The sequence below is a fragment of the Ipomoea nil genome, unplaced genomic scaffold (genome assembly GCF_001879475.1).
Source record: "Ipomoea nil cultivar Tokyo-kokei standard unplaced genomic scaffold, Asagao_1.1 scaffold0679, whole genome shotgun sequence".
NCBI classification, from domain to species: domain Eukaryota; kingdom Viridiplantae; phylum Streptophyta; class Magnoliopsida; order Solanales; family Convolvulaceae; genus Ipomoea; species Ipomoea nil.
Genome location: NW_017617107.1, coordinates 229,465 through 254,332, shown reverse-complemented (window position 1 = coordinate 254,332; position 24,868 = coordinate 229,465). Strand labels below are relative to the sequence as shown.

General features: G+C 34.8%; 2 long non-coding RNA genes and 1 other non-coding gene across 3 annotated transcripts; 2 read left to right on the top strand and 1 right to left on the bottom strand.

Annotated features, from left to right (window-relative positions):
- Positions 1 to 18,699, top strand: LOC109174973. Its single transcript, XR_002053221.1, has 3 exons — positions 1 to 13; positions 4,824 to 4,833; positions 18,549 to 18,699. It is a non-coding gene; the product is annotated as an uncharacterized LOC109174973 (long non-coding RNA).
- On the top strand, positions 10,561 to 10,631 carry TRNAG-CCC. The gene has a single exon. It is a non-coding gene; the product is annotated as a tRNA-Gly (tRNA).
- On the bottom strand, positions 18,662 to 20,876 carry LOC109174972. Its single transcript, XR_002053220.1, has 4 exons — positions 20,790 to 20,876; positions 20,084 to 20,130; positions 19,660 to 19,862; positions 18,662 to 18,751 (listed from the first exon to the last, which is right to left on the bottom strand). It is a non-coding gene; the product is annotated as an uncharacterized LOC109174972 (long non-coding RNA).
- Between the last annotated feature and the right edge of the window lie 3,992 nt (positions 20,877 to 24,868).

Below are 24,868 nucleotides of genomic sequence, written 5' to 3'. Positions count from 1 at the left end.
CTAAGTTTGGTAAGTTGGACTCCATAGGGTACCTATTGGTACATGCAGATATGGCTCTATAGTGGGCATTGTATTTTTTTTTTTTATTTTTTTTTTGAAACATTCATACATGATTCTTTACAAGGTATAGTAGTATTATCTGTACTTCTATACTTTCTCAAATTAAAATATCATTTTCAACCCAAAGAATCTAATTAACTCCTACCACCAGGGTTCAAATCTATACTACCAATTTAGAATGGTAACCGAGATGCCATCATACTACATGGTAATTGACATACTAAGCATTACACTAATAATTTAAAAAGGAAAATGCTCATTTTGCATCATGATTTTTACCTCCAAACTTTCCTCTCATGATGTGACTTTCATTTATTGGGTGCCAATGAATGTGATAACCACCACTAACTAATAAATAAATTTAACTACCAATCACATGATGACACCTTAGGAGGAGAAATTTGTAGATAAATTCTAGGAGGGGTTTGTAGCATTGCTCAAAAAATGAGCATAGTTTATCACCAACAAATTGACCTGAACTGGTACCCTGCAATACCATCTTTAATTACACATGATTCCTTTTGATTTACAAGAAAATCTGTAGTGCTACCCCAAAGTATGCTTTAGGTGAAGTCCGGCCACTTTGTGACCACAAGCAGTAAAGAACCACAAAGATTGGAGATAAACCAATTTAGATTGTCCATAACTGATCGACTCAAATCAAGAAGACTAATAGACAATTATACATACATGACTCCGATATGATATAAGTAAATATCGAGTATTATATATTACAATCGGCCTGTAAATTAATATAACTTAACCTAGCTACACTTCAAATAAAAAGAGTTTAATATCACATTCAAAAGTTAAAAATAAAGTAACATTGCATGTATTTTTGAACACTCTAATAAGATTGAGAATTTGAGATCGAGCTGGAATATATATGAAGTAAAGAGGGTGTTTTTCTAAAAAAAAAATTATCAATACAATTAAGTCAATAACAACTTTCAAACTCATAATAAGCACATCAATGTATATATATATATATAATTTCTCAAACAAATTAAATGGTTGTATCAATATTCAATACAATTCCGGCCAATATCAAATCCTTTTGATCATTAGATCAAAAGTTCAATCTTCATGAACACCCTTCAAAATGAAGGCATGCATTATTATTATTATTATTATTATATATACTATTATATATCCCTAACTTGAAACTCGTTTCGATTCTTGACAACAATGTCGTACATGTGCATGGACCTGAACTTGTTGAAGTCCCTTGGGAGAGAAATGAGATGAACGGTGGATCTCTTATGGTACTGCAGAAGCTCAGGGTCATCATAGTACCTCTCCCATCCCAGCGCCAAAAGCTTCCTTTCTAGGACGGCGTACGAGGTAATGACCTCGTTGGTCCGCACATGAATCAGCATTTTCCGGCCGCCTTGATACTCCCCCGGATTCTCCACCAGCCGGACCACCCCATTCTTGAACACCCAAACGCCCGACATATTTATATATCTATGTTTAGTCGGCCGGCGGGATGGGATGATGACTAGCTCGATCGCTATCTAGCTTCAAAATGAGAGAAGAGAGTGCCGGCCTCTCTATATATAGAGAGGTTTTGTGCCTAATTGTGCAATTCAAGGATATGATATGATGCTGGAAGGTCTGGATTGGATCTCTTGTACACGTGCACATGTAGACTAGATCTGACCGTGCACTGATTGTGCGAGGGGCAGGGTTTTGTACTGTGGGTTTAAGATTAGTCCGGCAAAGTTGGGATCACTAAGTTTTTTTTTTTTTTTTTTTTTTTTTTTTAATTTTAACTATGACTTTAATAACTTCTATAATTTGAAACCAATCAAAGAACTAGATTTGTGCCAAGCTCCTTGACATGTAGTGACTTCTCCCATATGAGAGGTCATGATGAGATCAGGGTTGTTGACTCTTTGTGCTTCTACAATGTAATAGAGTCAGTAACATTCAAAAAAAAAAAAAAACTAGATTTGTAAGAGCAACCCCATTAATTAATAGGTTATTTGTGCATGGGGTCTATATTTTATCAAAATTAAAAAGAAGTTAAAAATAATAATTTTAAAAATTAGAGTGGTTGCTAGTTGACGACCACTTCAATTATATTGCTCAGTAAGCACACGCCTGCTGGACAACTAGCACATGCAAGTGATTTCTATTCTTTTTTTGAAAAATTATGAGTTCTTATATATGCAAGAACCCAAACCTTCACATTAGATTCTCTTTCTTCCAGTCTTCCACAATATCGAGAAACCTCCATTGATCGAGGTTGCCCTACCTATAGTTTTAAATTTTATATTTCGTAAATATAGTATTGAGAGTTTAGTTTTGCAAATGGAGTTTAACTCCAAATTAATTGAAATTTAAAGTAATTATTATTATTTTTAACCAAGACAAACACGACGAAGAAAGTAAAGAAAGATATAAACAAAGATCTAATCTTTAAAGAAACTTAAACAAACTCGTAACAAAATCAATTAACAAGATTTTCCTTTATCTTCAATGGTGGATACATGTCCAATTGGCAAAAGGTGACACTAACTTGTTATGCATAATATACTGATTCTTATTCATTACTAATGAGTGACTCGGTCTTATAATCTATTGAAAACTTTATTCTTATTAGTGGTACATTTATAAGCATGGGTGCGCATTATTAAGTGCTTATTCCCATTGCTTTAGAACTTATAATTGTAAGTCGTATCTAGTCTCTAGTCATGATTGATACACATGCAAAATATTACAATTATAATCAATCTTGTATATATTAATTAACAAAATTGTAATTAATACATGAGAACACTTTTAATTTATCGATTCATACTTCTTTTTTTTTTTCTCATTCTATTTTTAAATTGATGTAATCTAAATGCCTTACCTTAAGCACAACAAAAAGAAGAAATGACACATATATACTAGCCTTAAAGTTTAAAAGCATATTAGAAATGTGCAATAATGAATAAGAAAGAATAAAATGTGTATATTAGACATGAAGCCTTAATTGCTTTTATAATGGTGGATGGGGACATTGGCAAGGACAGCAAATATGGGGCAATATGTCGTATCTTTGAGATAGTTCAGAGCCAGCTAGCTTAGCTTAGCTTCATTATATTGATGCATATATGGCATAGTGAGAGTTTGGAGGGAATGGACCCCAAAGAATTTGTGTCCAATACCAACAATTTTACTTTTCAATTTATCATGCTATATTATATTTTTGTACTTTATACCGCACTCATATATATATATATATATATATATATATATATATATATATATATGGAAAAGTAAAGATGGATTGAGGAGAATCCACGTTTTCATTATCCAAAACTACATTGAGAGAATCTTTTTTGAATTTTTTTAATGCACTAGTCAAAAGCTTTTACATACTTAAATTAAACTATAATTAATTTATGATGAATCATTTTTTCTTTCTCCCAAAAGGTTGAATCTCCAACCCCAAAGGCTCCCACAGAATATTTGGGAGGATGTAAATTACGGTAACTCAATAGCTCTTGTGTTATATGCTCCTCAATAGCTCTTGTGTTATATGCTCGAGCGAAGCACGTAGAAAATATAATACAGGAAACCTTTCTCTCATTCTGGATACAAATTTTTTTTTTTTGAATGCTACTAACTCTATTACAATGTAGTATCTATTCATAACTACATTCTCAATCAACCTACTGAAGGTACACAAAGAGCTAATAATGTCTTCACTGATGCTCGAACTCACAACCTTCCATATGGGAGTCCAACCCGGATGTCATTAGACAACCTTTCTGGGTACATTTTTTTTATACATTAGGTTTCCCAACTTATTATTATTTTTTATTCATTGACTATTGTGAATTGACCAACCCCACCTAGTGTTAAAAAAAATCTACTTATTACTCTAATATAAAAAGAACCAATCAAATATTGAAACGGAATGAGGTAAAAATTAGGAGGTGAATATATATAACATTACTCTGTGTTATGTTTAAGCGATGTTTTGAGGAAATGTAATATTTTTTTAGAATTACACATAACCTAAAACGTGGGAGAATGTGATTCCCATATAAATACTACCAAAAACAAATTAAAAACAAATTTGAGATTCTTACATTTTAATTGATAATTTAATAGGCATCGCAAGTGTACAAATTGTGTAGTAACACTGTGTATGAAAGCAAGGATTGTTCCCACGAGAAATCACTCCTAATAGAAACCAAAATATTTAACTGAATAAACAATTGGTAAAACAAATAAAAGATGAACAAAATAATTATTGCTCAAATTATTTTCTCAATTATATCACTCGAAAAGCTTGAACCAATTTCCCTAAACTCCGTCGCTCTACCATAGCTACCACCATGGACATAGGAGAAGAGGCATGTGCCCCCTTTTATGCTGCAATCTGACACCTATTTATAGTGTTCCTGGCCCCAATAACCATTGATGTAGTAAATACCCTCAATGTATATTGCACGTATAAAGATTATATCAAGAATAGAGAGTAAATAGGAGAATTTGGCTCAAAAAGGCATTGTTATTCATTGTTCTTCTGCAATCTAGAGAGAATGTAAATGAATAAAATGCCTTAGTGCTATCTAGAGAGAGAGAGCCTAGCCAAAAGCCCCCTACAATGAAGGGCTAGTTGCCTTTATATAGACCCTTGACTCGTTGACTTTGACCTGCTGACTTTGATATTGATCTGAACCGTTTGACCTCAACCCGACTACGAAACGAGAGCATGGACGTATAGAGAGGCCAAACTCGACAAAATATTCCCTATCAAGTAGTCCCCCAGTCCGTGCCCTGACGTCAAACTAATGAGGAAGGGTTTGGGTTGAAAAATCTGACTAAACAGTTCGTGACTTGCGCCGGTTGCCTCGTTAAAAACATTAAACTAAGAAAAAATCCAGCGGAAAAAAATTTTAGCTAAGGAAAAATGAGCACAGCCTTAAGCACAGTCTTGTGGACTATAAGGGGTCGCCTGAATTTTTCCGTGACGAGCTCCTTGAGTTTGAGTCGATCATAGGGGCGCGATTTACACCGGTTGCCTCGTTAAAAACCTTAAACTAAGAAAAACCCAGTGAGAAAAAACTTAGCTAAGGGAAAAAGAGTACAACTACAAGTGTAATCTTCTGGACTACCGAGGGATCGAATTAGTTGCGATCTAGAGATCCAACCAATCAAGGGATTGCATGTACTCACGATCCAGGGACCGAGTCTTTAACATAAAAGGAGACTAAACTTTAACGATCGAGGGATCGGTTTCACCAATCGGGAGATTAGATTTTTAATGAGATCTAGTGATGATCGAGATTGGATTTGTTCACGGTCTAGGAACCTCTAATGATCTTATCGATCATAAGCAGGAACGCTTCTCTCCATGCCCTTTACTAAGGCTAAACGGTCGCAATTAGCTTTGAGCTTGGTTTTAGGATCGTTCTTAGACTTAGATTACTTCATTTTAGGATCGTTCTTAGACGACCACGTTTGGTTAGTTTTGGTTACCCATATTAATCATTACGATGGGTTTTGAAAACCAAAATCATTTGAATGGGACGTTTTCCCCCCTTTTATGCTCGGTTTATAAACCGAGAGTCCCAAGTGGAGGGACGCTTGGAGACCCGGAGATCTAACGGTAACAAGACCGGGAAGGTCGTTATGTTCAGGAAGTGCGTTATGGTGTGCTATAGTCACCAAGTGCACTATGCTCGGAAAGTGCATTATGGTCGGTAAATGCACTAGTGAGCTCTGTAGGCCAAGGGGGTTGCCCTAAAATCATAACAATATGCTCGGGAAGTGACCTGATCGAGTTCACGGAGCCGGTGTTCAGGACACGAACTTGACTGTACTCATGGTAACAGTGGTCAATTTGCCTACCTTGTAGGACTTTGGAGACTACGATGTCTAAATTTGCCGATCAAGGTACCAGATCTCGATACGATTAAGAGATCGAATGCTACCGATCAAGCGGTCGAATTTCTAACCATGATCTGGTGATCACACTTACCAATCAAGAGATTGGATTTACCCGATACAGGAAGACCGACTTGACGAACTCAATTGCCTACTTTGTAGGGCTTATGTCGAGATGTGGTCCCGGGTTTAAATGTCCGTTGGTGGCAATACCAACCTAACCGGGCTTCGTACATGACTAATCTACATACATGATTATGTATAACTTACAAAGCAAATTAAAAGCTTACACGCTTTAAAAAAATTGCTTTGCTCGGTCATAGATTCAATTGGGTGAGCTCGAGCACAGATGGAGCACGATACGATTTTTAACCTTGAAACTCCTCAGTTGGTTGTAATGCTTCGTCAATATCCAAAGACCGTAATTTTTTTCGACGTTTCGGTAGTAACCGATCTTAATGATTGTAAATGGGCACCTTACTCTCAACGCCCTATAACAGGGCATATCGGTCTGAGGACTATAAACGATCACACTACTCCCTCGGTAGGCACCTTACTCCCACAAATCATATCTCGGTCCGGGGACCATAAACGGGCACGCTACTCCCGCGGTGGGTATTCACCCAAAGATCGGTCCGAGGACCAAATTGCCTACAACGTAGGACTTATGACGAGATTTAATCGCGGAATTACAATACGACCTTAATTAGTTGCCCACTTCGTAGGGTTTATGCCGAGATATAGTCCCGGGCTTAAATGGCCGGTGGTGGCAATACCAACCTAACCTGACTTTATTGCCTACATTGTAGAGCTTATGCCGATATATGGTCCCGGGCTTAAAGGGCCGGTGGTAACAATACCGACCTAACCGGACTTAGTTGCCTACTTCGTACCCTCAATGTATATTGCATGTATAAAGATTATATCAATAATAGAGAGTAAATAGGAGAATTTGGCTTAAAAAGACATTGTTATTCATTGTTCTTCTGCAATCTAGAGAGAATGTAGAGGAAGAACAATTGTTATGCTATAGACCCGTGTTCAGCATGCATGCTAGACACAAGTAACAGTGCCGTTAGGCACTGCTATCTCCTTTTTTTTAAAAGAAAAATTTTAGACCGCTTCGTTATAGGAGTATATGTTCATAATTTTATTACTATATGTTAATAACTGTACATTCATAACTCCACAACTGTACGTTCATAACTCTATAACTGTACATTCATAACTCCATAACTGTACATTCTTAACTCCATAATTGTACATTCATAACTCCATAATTGTACATTCATAATTTTTGAAGCTCTATGTTCACAATTTTAGAGCTCTATGTTCATAATTTTATCACTATATGTTCATAATTGTACGTTCATAATGTCAGAGCTCTTTGTTCATAATTCGATCAATAACTGTACATTCATAATTCCATATCTGTAGATTCATAATATCATAACTGTAGATTCATAACTCCATAACTGTAGATTCATAACTCCATAACTGTACATTCATAATCTTCGAAGCTCTATATTCACAATTTAAAGCTCCATGGTCATAATTTTATCACTATATGTTCATAATTGTAAGTTCATAATGTTAGAGCTCTGTGTTCATAATTTCATAATTACATAACTGTACATTCATAACGGCATAACTGTACATTCATAATCAAAAAAAAAAAATAACGCCGTTAACGGCAAAACACGCGCATTTTTTTTTTTAACTAAATGACGCGTTTTTTTTTTTTTTTTTTTTGAAAAACGACGTCGTTTTGGGCCCGTGTCCACAATTCATTGTGGACACGGGTCCAGGGCATAATTTGCCGAGGAATAAAATGCCATAGTGCTATCTAGATAGAGAGAGAGCCCAGCCAAAAGCCCCCTAGAATGAAGGGCTAGTGGCCTTTATATAGGCCCTTGACCCGTTGACTTTGACCTTGATTCGAATCGTTTGACCACGACCCGACTACGAAACGAGAGCAGACTTATAGGGAGGTCAAAATCGGAAAAATATTCCCTATCAACCATCAATACTTCCTGTAATTTTTTCTCAATAGGAGAGATAATATATGTCACGTTTTAAGTATTGAAGGGCAACATTTACACTATTAATAATTCAATGTTGATATTAATAATTAACATATTTGTGAGGAAATAAATTACAATTTTCCCTATCTAGAATTAAGGCTCAGACCAAGGATTAATTGAGAATATATATCAATGGGATTTTGACTTCTAGGACAACAAAGATCTAGAGAAGAATGGGAAGTAATTAAGATGTTTCAGGAACGTAACCATTTCCATATATAGTGGCACATGTTATGACCTTCAGCACTTGCTCACAAATATCTATTTGCCTACATTTTCATTGCATAGTGTACTGTGAAGGATTCCCAGAATATTGTCATGGTACCTATGTTATTAATAATACTAGGAAAAATGGTCAAATAGGCCCTCTAATTTTAGCTTAAAAGTCAATTAGGCCCCTAAACTTTTTAAAGGTGCAATTACACCCATCAACAATTTATTTAAGTGCAATGAAGCCCAAAAACAAATTAATGACCTGCTATCACAGGTCATTAGGGTTCAGGCCACCTTTCGGCGAATTTTCCGGCAAAAAAAAAAAAAAAAGACCGGCGAAATTTTCGACAAAAGAAGTGACCGGCGAAATTTTCGGCAAATCTAGGTCGGTTGCTTGTCACATTTTTTTTGTCAGAAAATTTGCCGGAAGGTGACCTGAACCCTAATGACCTGTGATAGCAGGTCATTAACTTGTTTTTGGACTTCATTGGACCTAAATGAATTGTTGATGGGTGTAATTGTACCTTTAAAAAGTTTAGGGGCCTAATTAACTTTTAAGTTAAAGTTCGAGGGCCTATTTGACCTTTTTTCCATAATACTATATATCCTGATGAAAATCCATAAACCCTCTTTGTGGAAGAATTGGATCAGTTTGCCAATTCGGTTCAAAACATTTATCTAATGGTTCAAAGAGAATAGTTATGCTGTGCATCTGTATGCACCATGCATAGTGCATACAGATGCAAAAACGACGTCGTTTTATTAAAAACGCGCGTCTCCCCTTTTAAAAAAAATTCAGGTTCGATTCCTAGTAACAACATTATTTTGTTCATTCATTATGGAATTTTAGTTCATGGATTATGGAATTATAGTTCATCGATTATGGAACTATAGTTCATCGATTCTGGAATTATAGTTCATCGATTCTGAAATTTTAGTTCATAGATTCTGGAATTTTAGTTCATTCATTCTGAAAATTTTAGTTCATAGATTAGATTATGGAATTATAGTTCATCAATTATGGAATTATAGTTCATCGATTATGGAATTATAGTTCATCGATTATGGAATTATAGTTCATCGATTATGGAATTATAGTTCATCGATTATGGAATTATAGTTTCGAACCTAATTTTTTTTTTTTAAGGGGAGACGCGCGTTTTTATAAAACGACGTCGTTTTTGCATCCGTATGCACCATGCTTGGTGCATACGGATGCACAGCATAATTTGCCGTTCAAAGATTATCTAACAGAATGGGCTATGCTTTATCTAAGATGGACCATAATTTCTATTCGTTAGGTTGCACATTCTAATCACATTTACACAGCGTAATAGACAAATTATACCGTGGACCATTGACATAAGGTACATTTTTAATATATTGATGGTACATTATTTGTATCGAATATTCAGTATTTGAAAATACATTATTTAAATACTATTAGTTAGTGCCTGCTCAGGACACCTAATGGTCTAACAAAAAAAAATAATGAATATTTAATACACAAATAGTATATATTAAAATATACCTTATGTGTAAGGTGGACCATGATCCATGGTATAATGATTGACATTTGTGGCCCGCACAGCTCAACTGGTCATAGAAGTGAAGTTTGGAAAGAAAGACCGGATTGAGTCTCACCAGCGGCAGTGTGAGAGCAACCTTCTCAAAGTGAGGGCGGCTCCTTATATACAGTAAGCAAAAGTCTAGCCTCTGTGGTTCATGTTCAGTTGAGTTACCATGATTTACATCATCACATATGCTCTGTCAGGCCTTTTGGAAAGAATGATTGACTTTTGTGAAAAAAAAAAAAAAAAAGACCCATTGGAGAAGCTAAGGCCTAAGGGTCAGAGTACGAAAATCAACAAGTTATATCATACATCTCGACATCTACCTTGTAAGGTGAACGCAAAACTAATATATGTTTATTCTTAATATATTATATGTTCATTTTTAGTGTATTATATATATATATATATATATATATATATATATATATATATATATATATATATATATATATATATTTATTTATTTATTTATTTTAAATAGTATATTTAAAATGATATTGCAGTACACTTAAAATAAACTTTAAGAAACGAATTTACGGTACACAAAAAATGAACTTTCAATATATGAAAAATGAATCTTTATTAGTGTTCCACCTTATAATATAAATAGTGTAATGAGTTAATGAGTGTTGTATTGGGATAAATCTTACTACATGAACACTTACACAAGGTATAAGCATTGATGGAAACCTCATTGGATATTATAGAATCAAAAACTGTTCGAATAGTTACAAGAAGCGCATCTGGTGTAGTGGTATCATAGTACTCTCCCACGGTACTGACCGGGGTTCGATTCCCCGGATGCGCATTTCTTTTTAGATTAATGATTTATTTTCCATTTTACCCAGGGGGTCGTCTAGTTTGCAAATTGCAATAGCAATTAATTGCGGACGACTCAAATTGTACTTTAATTCATTGTTAATTGTGTTTAGTAATTAATAATTACCTTTTTGTCATTAATATGAAACCTAAGATAAATAGGCCGATTACTTTTGGTCATGGTTAAATCTAATTTTGTCACATTTTATGTTTGGCAAAAACTTATGTGAGACCGTCTCACAGGTTTCAATCTGTGAGACGGGTCGGATCTTTAATTAATGATATCAAAGACCCAACCCATTAATCAAAGATCCAATCCATCTCACGAATTGAGACCCGTGAAACAGCCTCACACGAGTGTTACCCTTTATGTTTGAATGCATCTTTGATTTGCTTAAAAAAAATGAATATAATTAGAATGGCCGAAGAGTAAAAGGAAATATTGCTCCATTCTTTATTTCACATAAATAATACGGAGTAATAGATAATAAATAATATTTAGGAAAAATTGTAATTTATGTCCTTCTATAATATGTCAATTATCAATGCCATTTCTGAATTATTAGCTCAATTTTTAAAACGGTACATATATTGCGAACTACTTTCTCAACCTATTGAGACTCGAACTCACAACCTTCCAAATAAAAGTCTAACCCGGATATCATTAGACCACATAGTCTTGGTAATCATATTATATGCTGATTTTGTTATTGATTTTAAGAGTTGTAATTATGGTAGGAATGTTATGAGTTTGTAATTTCTCAACATTCCCTCGTTGCTTGATTCCATTGGGTTAATCAATCGTTATGCTGTGCATCCGTATGCACCATCATCCGTATGCACCATGCATGGTGCATACGGATGTCAAAACGACGTCGTTTTATTAAAAAACGCACGTCTTCCCTTTAAAAAATATTCAGGTTCGATTCCCAGCAACAACATTATATTGTTCATTCATTCTGGAATTTTAGTTCATTGATTATGGAATTATAGTTCATTGATTATGGAATTATAGTTCATCGATTATGGAATTATAGTTCATCGATTATGGAATTTTAGTTTATTCATTCTGGAATTTTTAGTTCATAGATTAGATTATGGAATTATAGTTCATCGATTATGAAATTATAGTTCATCGATTATGGAACTATAGTTTATCGATTATGGAATTTTAGTTCATATGTTGTTGCTGGGAGTCGAACCTAATTTTTTTTTTTAAAGGGGAGGCGCGCGTTTTATTAAAACGACGTCGTTTTTGTATCCGTATGCACCATGCATGGTGCATACGGATGCACAGCATAATTTGCCTGGGTTAATAGTAGCCTCAATTGGGAAAACACTAGTTTCCCACGATTGCTTCAAGCTATGGACGTTACGACCGGACGTGAGAATATTTTTAATGTGATTTTTCCACTTTTTAAATACGGTGAAAATGTGACGTTGTGTGCATTTTTGGCTTAAGACTTGTGCGTTCTTGCTTTCTAAACACTATTTCATTACTTTCACAGAATTCGCAACACATGAACACACACAAAACTAACTACAAATGCATTAAATGAAATACACACAGGAATCCATATAAATGCACATAATCCAATTAAACAATCTTGAGGCACCCTAATATTATAATATATGAACCTACCCAACTACCCGCCACCGCCACCAACACCAACACCAACACCACCCACTCAACTATTTTCCTCTATCTACCGCCAACACCACCGTACCCGACCACCCACCACCATGTTTTTTGATATGCATGAACCCTACTCCACTACTGCAAAACCCATCCAAAATTAAAGGAAGATATACGACTTACCTTTATTCGTAGCCCTAGTCACCGGCCCTCGATGTTTGGGGTTTCTCTTGCCCGCGTTGACCATCGCTGGGAGCATTAAAATCACGAACCTGAAGAAGGAAAATTCAGAGTTTAGGAGAATTGGGGACTAAATTTAAAAAAAAAAAAAACCAAAAATTTCCTATACTAAATTAACCAAAAAGATTTAAATTTGTAATATTTAAAAATTGTACACTCAATATCTACGTAAAGCATTAAGATTACATATGTTAGTTTAATCAATGTCATATCAAAAGTAATACGTTGAATGTATAAGATTAGAGCCTAATTATATTATCTTGATAATTTATAATACTTAAATTAAAAAAAATTAACTAAAAGATTTAATAGTACAAAGTGACTGGCTTGTTTGGTTCGCGAAAAATATTTTAAGGGAAGTGGAATTGGAATTTCATGGAAAAACAATTACTAGGAAGATGAATTTCATTGTTTGGTTAGTGGAAAAAGAATTACTAGGAATACTAATTCTATTGTTTGGTTAGATTTGGAATTGTAAGGAATAATGAGTATAAAGACCTATATGCCCCCTACAAATTAATAAAAGTAATATAATTTAAAAAGAAAGCAAGGGTAAAATAGGCGATCTATTCACTTTTTCTTCCCATCTCCCATGGAAAACAAAATCCTTGGTTCAACCAAGGATTTTGTTTTCCTCAAATTTGAGGAATTCATTTTCCAATGGAAAATAAATTCCATGAACCAAACACTAGAAAACAACATTTTCCTTCACTTTAAGGAAAATATTTTCCTTTGGAAAATATTTTTCATGAACCAAACATCCCCTAAATAGACTATGAGTTTGAAGAATGATATTGACACTTTATACTTCAATACGTTAAAGAAAGTAATTATTAACAAATACTGCAGAATTATTAGTACTAAAAAAAATTAAAAAATCTAATTGTACTATTTATTAGACTTTTGAACTGTTTGATAGAGAAAATTACACTTTTGGTCCTAGGACTATAGTGGAGGTGGTAATTTCAGTTCGTGACTTTTAAAACTAACAGATTTAGTCCTTTTAGTAAGCTTTTTTTTTACACATTGAGTCCTTCCGGCTAATTTGCCGGTAGAAATCCGCCGGAATTTCGATTGGAGTTGTTTATTAATTTTTTGGGAGGGTAAAATCGTCCGTTCAGGCCATAGAAAATGAGGAAAAACGACTTCCCATTTCCCACCTTAATTAACCTCCACGCAGAAGGGTTTTAGGATATCTGGGAGAAACAAAGGAAGCAAGAGACGAAGTAGAAGAGAAGAAATCAGTCGCACCACTCGCACACTCCATTCTCCATCAGGTCGTCCTGGGTATGGCTAATTCATATTCTTCTTGTTCTTCTAATTCTGCTACTGAGTACTATGAATTTGGGGAAAGGTTTCCAATTATCCATTGTAGATGTGGTGAACAATTGAAAATTCGAACTTCATGGACAAATGAAAATCCCGGTCGTAGATTTTGGCAATGCTCCGGTGCTATTGTAAGTTTTTGTTTTTACAGGTTTTTGTAATTTTTGTACCGGATGTATGAATGAAATTGAATAAATGTTCTTTGAATTAATCCAGGGTAATGTGGGATGTGGATTTATTGATTGGTATGATCCTCCAATGTGCTATCGTTCAAAGAGAATAATTCCGAGATTGCTAAGACGCATCAACCGACAAGATGAAGAAATACAGAAATTTAATATGAAGCTTAAAGGTAATAAAGATGATGGCAAAGTGGTTGGTAGTTCTAAGTGGATGAACAAGTTTGTAGCAGTTTTTGTTGTAATAGTTGCACTAATTAGTGGTTGTAGGTTTTGCTAGTGAACTGATCCAAAGAAGTGTTCAGTATTTGTAATGTGTTTTGGTAATTTTAGAATTGTGGAATGGTTGGTGATGTAAGGATCATGGTAATGTAAGATGTATGGTATGTTGTGTTAATGTAAGATTTATGGTTTGGTTACTTAATGTAAGAATTATGGTTGGTTTTGTTAATGTAAGGATGATGGTTTCTTTTGTTAATGTAAGGATGATGGTTTGTTTTGGTTTACAATTCAGCAATGTGTGACTCTTTTAGCAACACTGCACAAGCCCATGATTTAACAGTTAGAGCATAACATTATGACCAAAACACTGCATAACCATAATCTCATAGTTATCATACATTATGACCAAAACAAGCTGCTTTCAACAGAGCTGTTATGTCCAAAACAGTTTGTAATCATTTAGCAGCCAAATCAGTTACCAAAACATACATACAAACTAACTTCATCAAAACATACATACAAACTAACTTCACATGCATTCACTTAATGTCAATTGGGTCATCATGGTTGCCAAAGAACTTGGACTTCAACACAGTCTTGCTCCTTGTATAGTATGGCTTTTTCCTGTTTGATTGCTTCACTTTGGTTCCCTTCTTGGATTTGGCTGGCTGTTGGTTCATCTGAGGTTCTCCTGATCCACTCTGTTCCCCTTGTCCATGCTGGGCATCAACCTCATGCTGCCCTAATCCACTGTGTTCCCCTTAGCCATGTTGATCATGATCCTGCTGCTGCCCTAAGCCACTATGTTCCCCTTGTACATGCATCTGCTGTCCTAATCCACTCTGGTGCTCTCTTGTAGGCATATTGATGGGGATTTGGTGAGTGGCATAGATGACCCTCTTCTTTGGCTTCAACTGTAAAACATAGAGTTTAGGTTACAATTGTTTTATACACAGTTTACTGTAATCCAACAGAATATAATACTACACCTTTTTATTTGGATTAGATGGACACTTCCTAGCATTATGTCCAGCTTCCCTACATACAGAACAGTGCAGTTAAATGTGGTTACTTGACACTCTATTTCCATCTTGGGTCAACTCAGCAGCTGATCTTGTCCTTAACTTTTTTGGGCCTCCCAACCTGAAAAGCACCAACAAATGAAATCAGTTTTGATACAGCAGAGAGTTAAAGGATAAGGGTCAGCAATCAAGCAATCACCTTGGCAGAATACAAGGGTGGCAATGGGGGTGGTCTATCACACCTAGGCCACTCAGCAGGACCTGCCATTGGGTTGATACTTGCACTGTATGTCTTCAGATATGTTTCTTTTGAGTAGCATGGATGGACAAAGTCAAACACTCCACCTTTCCCAAATTTTTTCCATATAGCACATATTGCATGCTTGCATGGAATGCCTGTCAACTCCCACCTCCTACAAGAACATTGTTTTCTTTCAAGGTCAACTTGTTGTTGATCCCCATATAAGTGTCTAACCTCAAACTTGAAGAAATCACATTGTGTTGCTAAGTAACCAGATGCAGCCTTCTCTATTTGCTTCAACTTCCTGACAATCTTAGGACATATCAAGGACTTCCATTCTGCAGTTTTCTGTCTATTCTCAAACAACTTAGCCATAATCATTTTCCTTATAATTTCTAGGCACTCAATGATAGGCTTGTCCCTTGCTTCCATTATAGAGGCATTCCAAGACTCACAAATGTTATTCACTAACATGTCGCAATGGGATTTTGTAGAGAAGTGGGATCTAGACCATTCTGTTGGGCTTTTATCACCTAACCATTGGTATGCAGCTTCATCTAATCTCATTAGTTTATACAAAGCATCAGTGTAAGCATTTACAGTGTTTGCCCTAGCACAAGTCCATAATGCATCCTTAATAGCCTTACCCTGGAAACTTGCCACCTTCATATTTGCATGTAGGTCTCACACAAAATTTGTTTTCCACACCAGGTAGCACTTCATCAAAGGCTGGAATTAGACCCTTCTGTTTGTCACTTATGAAGCGGTACTCATCCTCCTCTGTATCACTTATCTGCATATCATCTTTCAACAGCCTTAGAAACCATATCCAAGATTCCTTTTTCTCCCCTTCCACAATAGCATAAGCTAATGGAAATATAGAGTCATTTGCATCTATACTCACAGCAGTCAGAAGCATCCCTCCAGTTTCAGATTTAAGGTGACAACCATCTACCCCAATCAGTCTTCTACATCTCCTGAAGCCTTCCTTGCTGCTTTTCCAACAAACATACATTCTCACACTACAAGAAAAATGCACATAGACAACGGTTAATAACCGTTGTCGTAGGGGTATAATTTCTGTTGTTGAAGCCGGTGTTGTTGTAAGTCCCGCGCATAGACAACGGTTTTTTAACCGTTGTCTTTTCTAGAAACAACAACGGTTTTTTTGACCGTTGTCTATTAAGTGTTGTTGAAACCGGTGTTGTTGTAAGTCACGCACATAGACAACGGTTAATAACCGTTGTCTTTTCTAGAAACGACAACGGTTTTTTAACCGTTGTCTATTAAGTGTTGTTGAAACCGGTGTTGTTAAAAGTCACGCACATAGACAACGGTTATTAACCGTTGTCTTTTCTATAAACGACAACAGTTTTTTAACCGTTGTCTATTAAGTGTTGTTGAAACCGGTGTTGTTAAAAGTCACGCACATAGACAACGGTTATTAACCGTTGTCTTTTCTACCAACGACAACGGTTTTTTAACCGTTGTCTATTAAGTGTTGTTGAAACCGGTGTTGTTAAAAGTCACGCACATAGACAACGGTTATTAACCGTTGTCTTTTCTACCAACAATAACGGTTTTTTAACCGTTGTCTATTAAGTGTTGTTGAAACCGGTGTTGTTAAAAGTCACTCACATAGACAACGGTTATTAACCGTTGTCTTTTCTACCAACGACAACGATTTTTTAACCGTTGTCTATTAAGCGTTGTTGAAACCAGTGTTGTTAAAAGTCACGTACATAGACAACGGTTTTTAACTGTTGTCTTTTCTTTAAAAGACAACAGTTATAAACTATTGTCTATTGTGTGTTGTTGAAATCGCTTTTGTCACACCCATAAACTGTTGTCTTTTGTAGAAAAGTCAACGGTTTCTAACTGTTGTCTATTGTAAAATAGACAACGGTTTTTAACCGTTTTTCACCTGCTTAAATTATAATCATATAAAAAAAATTTATCCATTCACCATATGTTGCAAAGTGTAGTTACATAATTGTGCACAAGCTAATAAGGTTCAAAATAACAAGTCAAAAGACTTCCATGACCAATTCTAATTATCATCCAAGTCATAATACTACTACACAAAAAACAATTCCACGAACCAATTCAAGTCCAAATGATCACAACGTTCTAATGTCCAAATCATACCTACTCTATATGACTTGATAGAATATCGGCCCATTCAGAACGCACCAGATGAATAACCGCTTTGTCATAATCAACTTGTTGAAACTACATGTAAAAAGTAAGAAAATAAATTAGTATAGGTATAAATAATTTGCAATGAAATGCAAAATAAGTTAGGAATAATTCAGAAAGCTCTCCAATCTGGAAGGTTATAGTACAGAAAAGCTAGAAAGGAAACACTAAAATGGCAACTTGCTAGACAGGAAACACTAAAATGGCATACTAGAGTCTATTCAAGTAGAGTAAAATCAATGCATTGGCAATACTTTCCTAATATGAATACAAATGCTCCCAATTGGCAACTACCATGTGGGATGGATGGCATTTATCAATCTACCAGTCATGCTTTGCCTACTTTCTAGTTTTCTCTTCCTCAAGGCCCAAGCAAAACAAAACACATTGCATCCTCTATATAATGCCACTACAACCAAGAATATCAATACCAAACCACAAGCACACTTTAATTTGTATATAAGGATTTTGGGAGACAGGATTTTGGCACTTAACACCAAACCACAAAGATTAAGCACACTTTAATTTGTATATATAGGAACACATGAATAGAAAGGCATTTATATATAGCTACCTAATTTACAACAGAACCTCCTCTTATTGTTTCCTAGTAAACAATACGAATCTAGAGGTAGTTTCATATATAGAGGTATATATAGAGGTATATATATTTTATTATTAAATATTATCTAAGACACCTGCTCCATTGTAGGTGTCTCGAAAAGTCTTTTATTTTATTAAAAAAATAATATATATATATATATATATATATATATATATATATATATATATATATGCAAGAAGCTAAAATTCATTAATCAAAGAGTATAAATGACAAAAGGTGGTTTACCTCAGCTTCCTTGTAGAACTTTTAAATGTTTTTTGCATACCCCACAACTGCCAACTCATTGTACACATCTCCGGCATCAATATCTTCAATCTTTTCCTTCGGTAATTTAATGTTCAGTCCACAAGCAGCCTATGCAAAAACATACTCTTCCACAGAGTCAAAGCTACTAGGAACACATTGTAGCTCTGTTTTATCTGTGAAATGCAAAAGAATATAATAAGTGCTAATCCACACATAAGAGGCAAAATAGAGATATAATGTGAAATATCAATCTAGATTTCTAGAGTATAAGTCACAGACATATACAGAAAGAAGTGAACATTGAGAATGAGAGAACTTGTTGATGCTTATAAAGGTGCTATCATCAAAGCAACTTCATGGCAACCACATCCTCCACTCCATAGAGCTTTGGATTGCAGCTACTACCAGGAAATTTTATTTCAACAGCTCAAACCAGCTGCAATTCAGCAGATCAGACCTGCACAGTTGCCTTCCAAGGGCTTTATCATCTCAGTTTCCACCCTCTTTATACCTCCAACACCCCTCCAAAATATCTCTCTTCCAACCATAAAACCCCAGACAGGCCAAAGAGTCCACCAAACTTTAGTGGACCTCCTTATTCCTCCATTGGAGCCAATCCTAGATCAGCTTCCCTCAATTAACTCAGATTTCATCTCTGCTCACCACTTCACCAGTTCTGTTCAGACCTCAGCTCCATGGGGCTTTATTTCCATATCTCAGGCATCATTTCCAACAAAAGATCAACCCAAAGTCAGTAGCAGACCTCCACTCAAGGCAAAATTACTTTGTTATTTTTCTTTCATTTACTTTGTTATTTTACTTTCATCTGTTGGTGGGGGACAGTTAGCTTGGAGCCAGTAAAGTGATCTAAGGCAATGCACGCAGCAAGGTTCGTTGCTTCACAAACATACATATACTCTCAGTATACAATAAACTAAAAAGAGGTGAAGTATTATAAGCTTTCAAAATTTGGAGACAAAATTATGGATTTTTAAAGCAAAGGCAAAGTAATTTTTAAATACATTATGAACTACACAGATTTAGACATAGTATGATAGTAATGCAATTGTGATTGGCTTACATATTTTTTGATATGGGGTTATAGAGTAGTAAGCCATGAAGCCCAATAGCATACTACAATTCAGCATACTACAGCTTATCTTCATTCATCAAGCTAGAATTCTGGAAGTGAGCAATAAGGGCAGCTTTTCCCTGGATGCGAACATATGCAAGTGATGCCACCTTTTCACTGTTGAACTTTTCCCATTTCTTGCCATTAAAAGCCTGTCAGATCAACTCTCTATTAAACATAGACATAGCAACATGATACATAGAGAAATACTAATACAGTATCAATTATTTACTGAGGGAAAGAGGGAAGCTTACATGATAAAATGGAACCATGAATGAAGGATCAGTCATATTGATAAATGCGTAGTCGACATTGCATTTGTTCTGAAAAATTAATTAATTAAAATTAAAAACCCAAATATAAAGTCATGTACCTGCAGCAACAGTAAAGATGCAATATCCATAGTACAAGATCGAACATCTGCCATAGCAAATAGGTAAAGTGAGAAGTCTACCACAAAAAAATCTGGGGCAAAAAAAGACACTGTTTATATCTGCCCAATTTTTGTTTCTTATACACAAAAGACATCTAAGGAATTAATTAGTGTGTGAACCCAAATAAAGCTTGTTTAATCCAAGATCTCCATAGTTTATGGTTAAGATAATACTTCACTAAACAGAAATATTAAGTATTTATTAATGGTTTAGGCCAAACTGTTTCTCTAAAAAATTGTTCTGAACAAATATAGATGTCAAAGTACTCCTTGTTCTCAAACAATTGTGTTTTAATTTCTCATTACAAATGAACTTTGTGTTCTCTATAAATGAAATGTAAATGCCAATTTCCTGTGTTTGCTCTGTTCTTTGATGTTGATAATGCAAACACAAATTGGAATGATTCCTCACATAAAACCTATAGCAATGAAGTCATGAGACGGATCTTGACGGATTTTAAAAATATATATATGGGAAATTTACCTAAAAGCTGTGAGACATAAAGTCTCACATTGAACAACACCATTTCTCAATAACACATACCAGGCAGAAAAATCGCATTGCTAAAATTAACCCCAAAAATACAAGGAAAATGCAAAAATCGCATAACTGAAGCTGGAATAATCAAATTCAGCGTTAAAGTACCAAAATCGATAGGATTGATCTAGAATTCGGATAAGCTGATGTGCCTATAAATCTTTCTGCTACTTCGTGGTTGGTGGCGTCTCTGTCTCTGTCTCCGTCTCCGTCTCAGAGCGTCTCCGTGCCGGTGCCTGAATCATATGCGGCTGACAGCAACGACGGATGATGGCGATGGAGGTGCAGTGGTGATCGATGAAAACAAGGGTTTGGATTTAGGTTTGGGGGAAAATTGTAAAATATTCTAAGTGTACAGGGTTTAGGTTTGGAGGGAATTTGTAAAATATTTACAGGGCGTTTGGTTGGAGGGAGGGAATTATGTGGGAAAAGAATTGTAATTCCATGGGAGTTGAATTACTGGGAATAAAGTGGGAACTTAAATTCCAGTGTTTGGTTGACAGGAATAAAATTACTGGGAATTTCAATTCCAATGTTTGGTATACATGGGAATTGAAAGGGAATAAGTAGTATAAAGTCAAAAATGTCCATTATTGTTGTTAGACATTAATTTTAGGTTAAAAAAGGAAGGGGTAATTTTGACTCATCACTATCTTTTTTTCCCAGGAATTAAAATACCAGGGGGGGACCTGGGATTTTAATTCCATGAAAATGGGGGAATTGCAATTCCATGGAATTGCAATTCCCTCCAACCAAACTACGGAATTTAATGGTCTTTGGAATTATGTGGGAATTAAGTGGGAAGGGAATTTAAAATCCCTCCAACCAAACACCCTGTTAAGTGTATGAAAAAAAAAAAATTGGAGGGTTTTGGATTTAGGTTTGGAGGGATTTTTTTAATTTTTAAAATTTTAATTTTTATAATTGAAGTTATAAGATCAATTCTAATAATAAAATGATGTTATATAATAAATTATATTTCAGTTTTATTTAATCAATGTAGTATATCATATAAAATTAAAAAATAAAATTATATATATATATATATATATATATATATATATATATATATATATATATATATATATATATATATATATATATATATATATATATATATATATATATATATATATAGTTGAGTTCAAATGAGGACAACAATATATAGAGGATTGTGCGGGATAAATAACGGGCACACAACAAATTAATATTAGGCACACAATTTAATACTCTATTAATTAACAAATGTATGCACACGACATACAAACTGCGGCACACGACTACATTCAGCCATGCACAAGACATACAGTCTAATGACACACACTACATCTGTCCTCACAGTCCTCTATAATGTACTTGTCCTCATTTGAATGCAAGTATGTATGTATATATATATATATATATATATATATATATATATATATATATATATATATATATATATATATATATATATATATATATATATATATATATCATTTGAGTTTTAAATGACCGTCAATGGTCTTCCATGTTCTAAAAAATAACTATCAGCGGTCCTTTTAAAATGTCTCGTGGTCATTTTAAACTTGGGTTTTTTTTTTTAAAGAATTAGGACCACGGGTGGTTATTTTTTAACTGTTGTTGTTTATATATAAAATAAAAGTATATATATATATATAGTTATAATAGCAAATTAAATAAGTATATTCATGGTTTTATAGAGATCGAGTCCACCATAAATCGGGTATATAGCGGGGAGGTTAGAAAATAGTAGCTTTATTATCCGGGCACTAGGCCCAAAATAGTACCGGATATATAGGTACAGAATGAGGGGTGCGCTAGGCCCAAGATAGTACCGGACATATAGTTATAGAATTGAACATTGGTACGAAATAGTAGCTTTATTACCCAGGGTGCTAGGTCTAAAATAGTACATATAAAGCCTGAGGTATAACACCATACCGCACCATTCAAAACACCACACCGCACCGCCGGGGCCGTTCTAGGCCATGTCGGACCGGCGCGACCGCACAGGGCCCCAATTTTTTTTTAAAAAAATATTCTAAATATATTCTATTATTTTATTTTTATACTTGATAATTATTATTTGTTTTTTTTTTTAATTCATATATTGGTTTTAATTGTAAATGAAAATAAAACTTTAATGAATTGAAATTGAAATTTTGGTGAATAGTTTTATATTTAAATATGAATGAAAATAGAACTATTAAATTAACTTTTGAATTGTATTATTTCTTTGTTAAAGAGTCCGGAGTTCAAAGCTGCCAGCCCAAAATTATAGGTAAATGATAAGGTGTAACACTTTAATAAACAAGGGTTGGTGTGGTTTGGTGGGTTTAGCTTTGTTTGTTATGTTAGAGGTCTTGGGTTCTATACTTTCTAGTGGCATCTTTAACTTATTTTATACAATCATTGTCTTGGTTCTCAGAGAGAACAAATAAGCAAATTGGTTATATCCTAGATGTTGTGCTTAAGTACATAAGTGTTGGTGTGGCTTTGTGGGTTTAGCTTTGTTTTTTATGTTAGAGGTCTTAGGTTCTATTCTTCATATGGGCATCCTTAACCTATTTTATAAACTCAGTTATATACCAGATGTTGCATTTTTATAAATAAGAGGTTGTGTTGCTTAGTTGGTTAGACCTTATTTGCTATGTTTAAGGTCGTAAGTTTAACTCTTGTTGTTAACATCGTTGTTTATATTTTATACAACTGTTATCTTTTATAAAATAATGATGCGCAAAGTCAACAGTTATAAAAAAACCATTTTCTTTGTAGTGTTGTGTATTCAAATACGCTTAAAGACAACATACCAAAGACAACGGTTAAATAAAACCGTTGTCTTAAACAAATAAAGAACGCGCAACGATAACATTTATATAAAACCGATGTCGTTGTAGTTTTGTGTTTTAAAGACAACACATAAATGACAACGGTTAAACAAAATCGTTGTCTTTTAAAAAAACAATAATGCGCAAAGACAACGGTTTTAAAAAACCGTTGTATTTGTAGTGTTGTGTATTCTAGTGCGCTTAAAGACAACACACCAACGACAACGGTAAAAAAACCGTTGTCCTTTAAATAAAAAAGAGTATGCAAACACAACAGTTTTTAAAAACCGTTGTCTTTGTAGTGTTGTGTATTCGAGTGCGCTTAAAAACAACACACCAACGACAACGGTTAAATAAAACCGTTGTCTTTTAAAAAAAAAAGAACGCACAAAGACAACGGTTTTAAACAACCGTTGTCTTTCTAGTGTTGTGTATTCCAGTGCGCTTAAAGACAACACACCAACGACAACGGTTAAAAAACCGTTGTCTTTTTAAAAAAAAAAAACGCACATAGACAACGGTTTTAAAAAACCGTTGTCTTTGTGGTGTTGTCTTTTCACAAAATGCACAAAGACAACACACTTACAACAACGGTTAAGTAAAAACCGTTGTCTTTGACAAAAGTGTTGCATCAAAGACAACGGTTTTGGACCAAACTGTTGTCTTTTATACAAAAGACAACGCTTTTGTTAAAAACTGTTGTCTTTCTAGTGTTGTCTATGTGCATTTTTCTTGTAGTGTCAGAAATCTTTCCTGCCCACTTCCATCTTTTAAGTCACTCAACTTAACAAGACATGATGACCCGGGATTTGTTATCATGACTTCTTCTCTATAACTCCAAATCTTTTTGAAGTTGGCTTCCTCATCACCTACTCTTATCTTCTTTGCCTTCCAAATAGCCCTATATGCTTGTGAATCACTCACATAAAATCCCTCCTCTGTGCAAACCTTATCTTTGAACTTTCTCATCATCCAATCTGGGTGATCTTTTAATTGAGTTGCCCACCTCTTAGCAACCACACTTGATTTCACCATTGAGTTCTCCCAAACCCAAGAACAACCTTCATGTTCATCTACCATGTTCAAAATCCTCCATGCAAATGACCCTATTACTTTCCTCAACCCTATTCTCCAAGGGCAACCCTCCTGTGTACACTTAACAATGACCCTTTCCTTGTCATTTTTTAGAGTTCTAATTTCTTTGCCATTATTGAAAGCATAATTTTGAACTGCTTCCCTAAACTGTTGTTTTGAAGCAAATGTCATGCCTAAAGTGAAATGGGGGTCTTTCATGTCTGTTGCAGCTCTAAATATGGGCAATTTGCTTTCCCCATCACCATCACTATCAGAATCCAC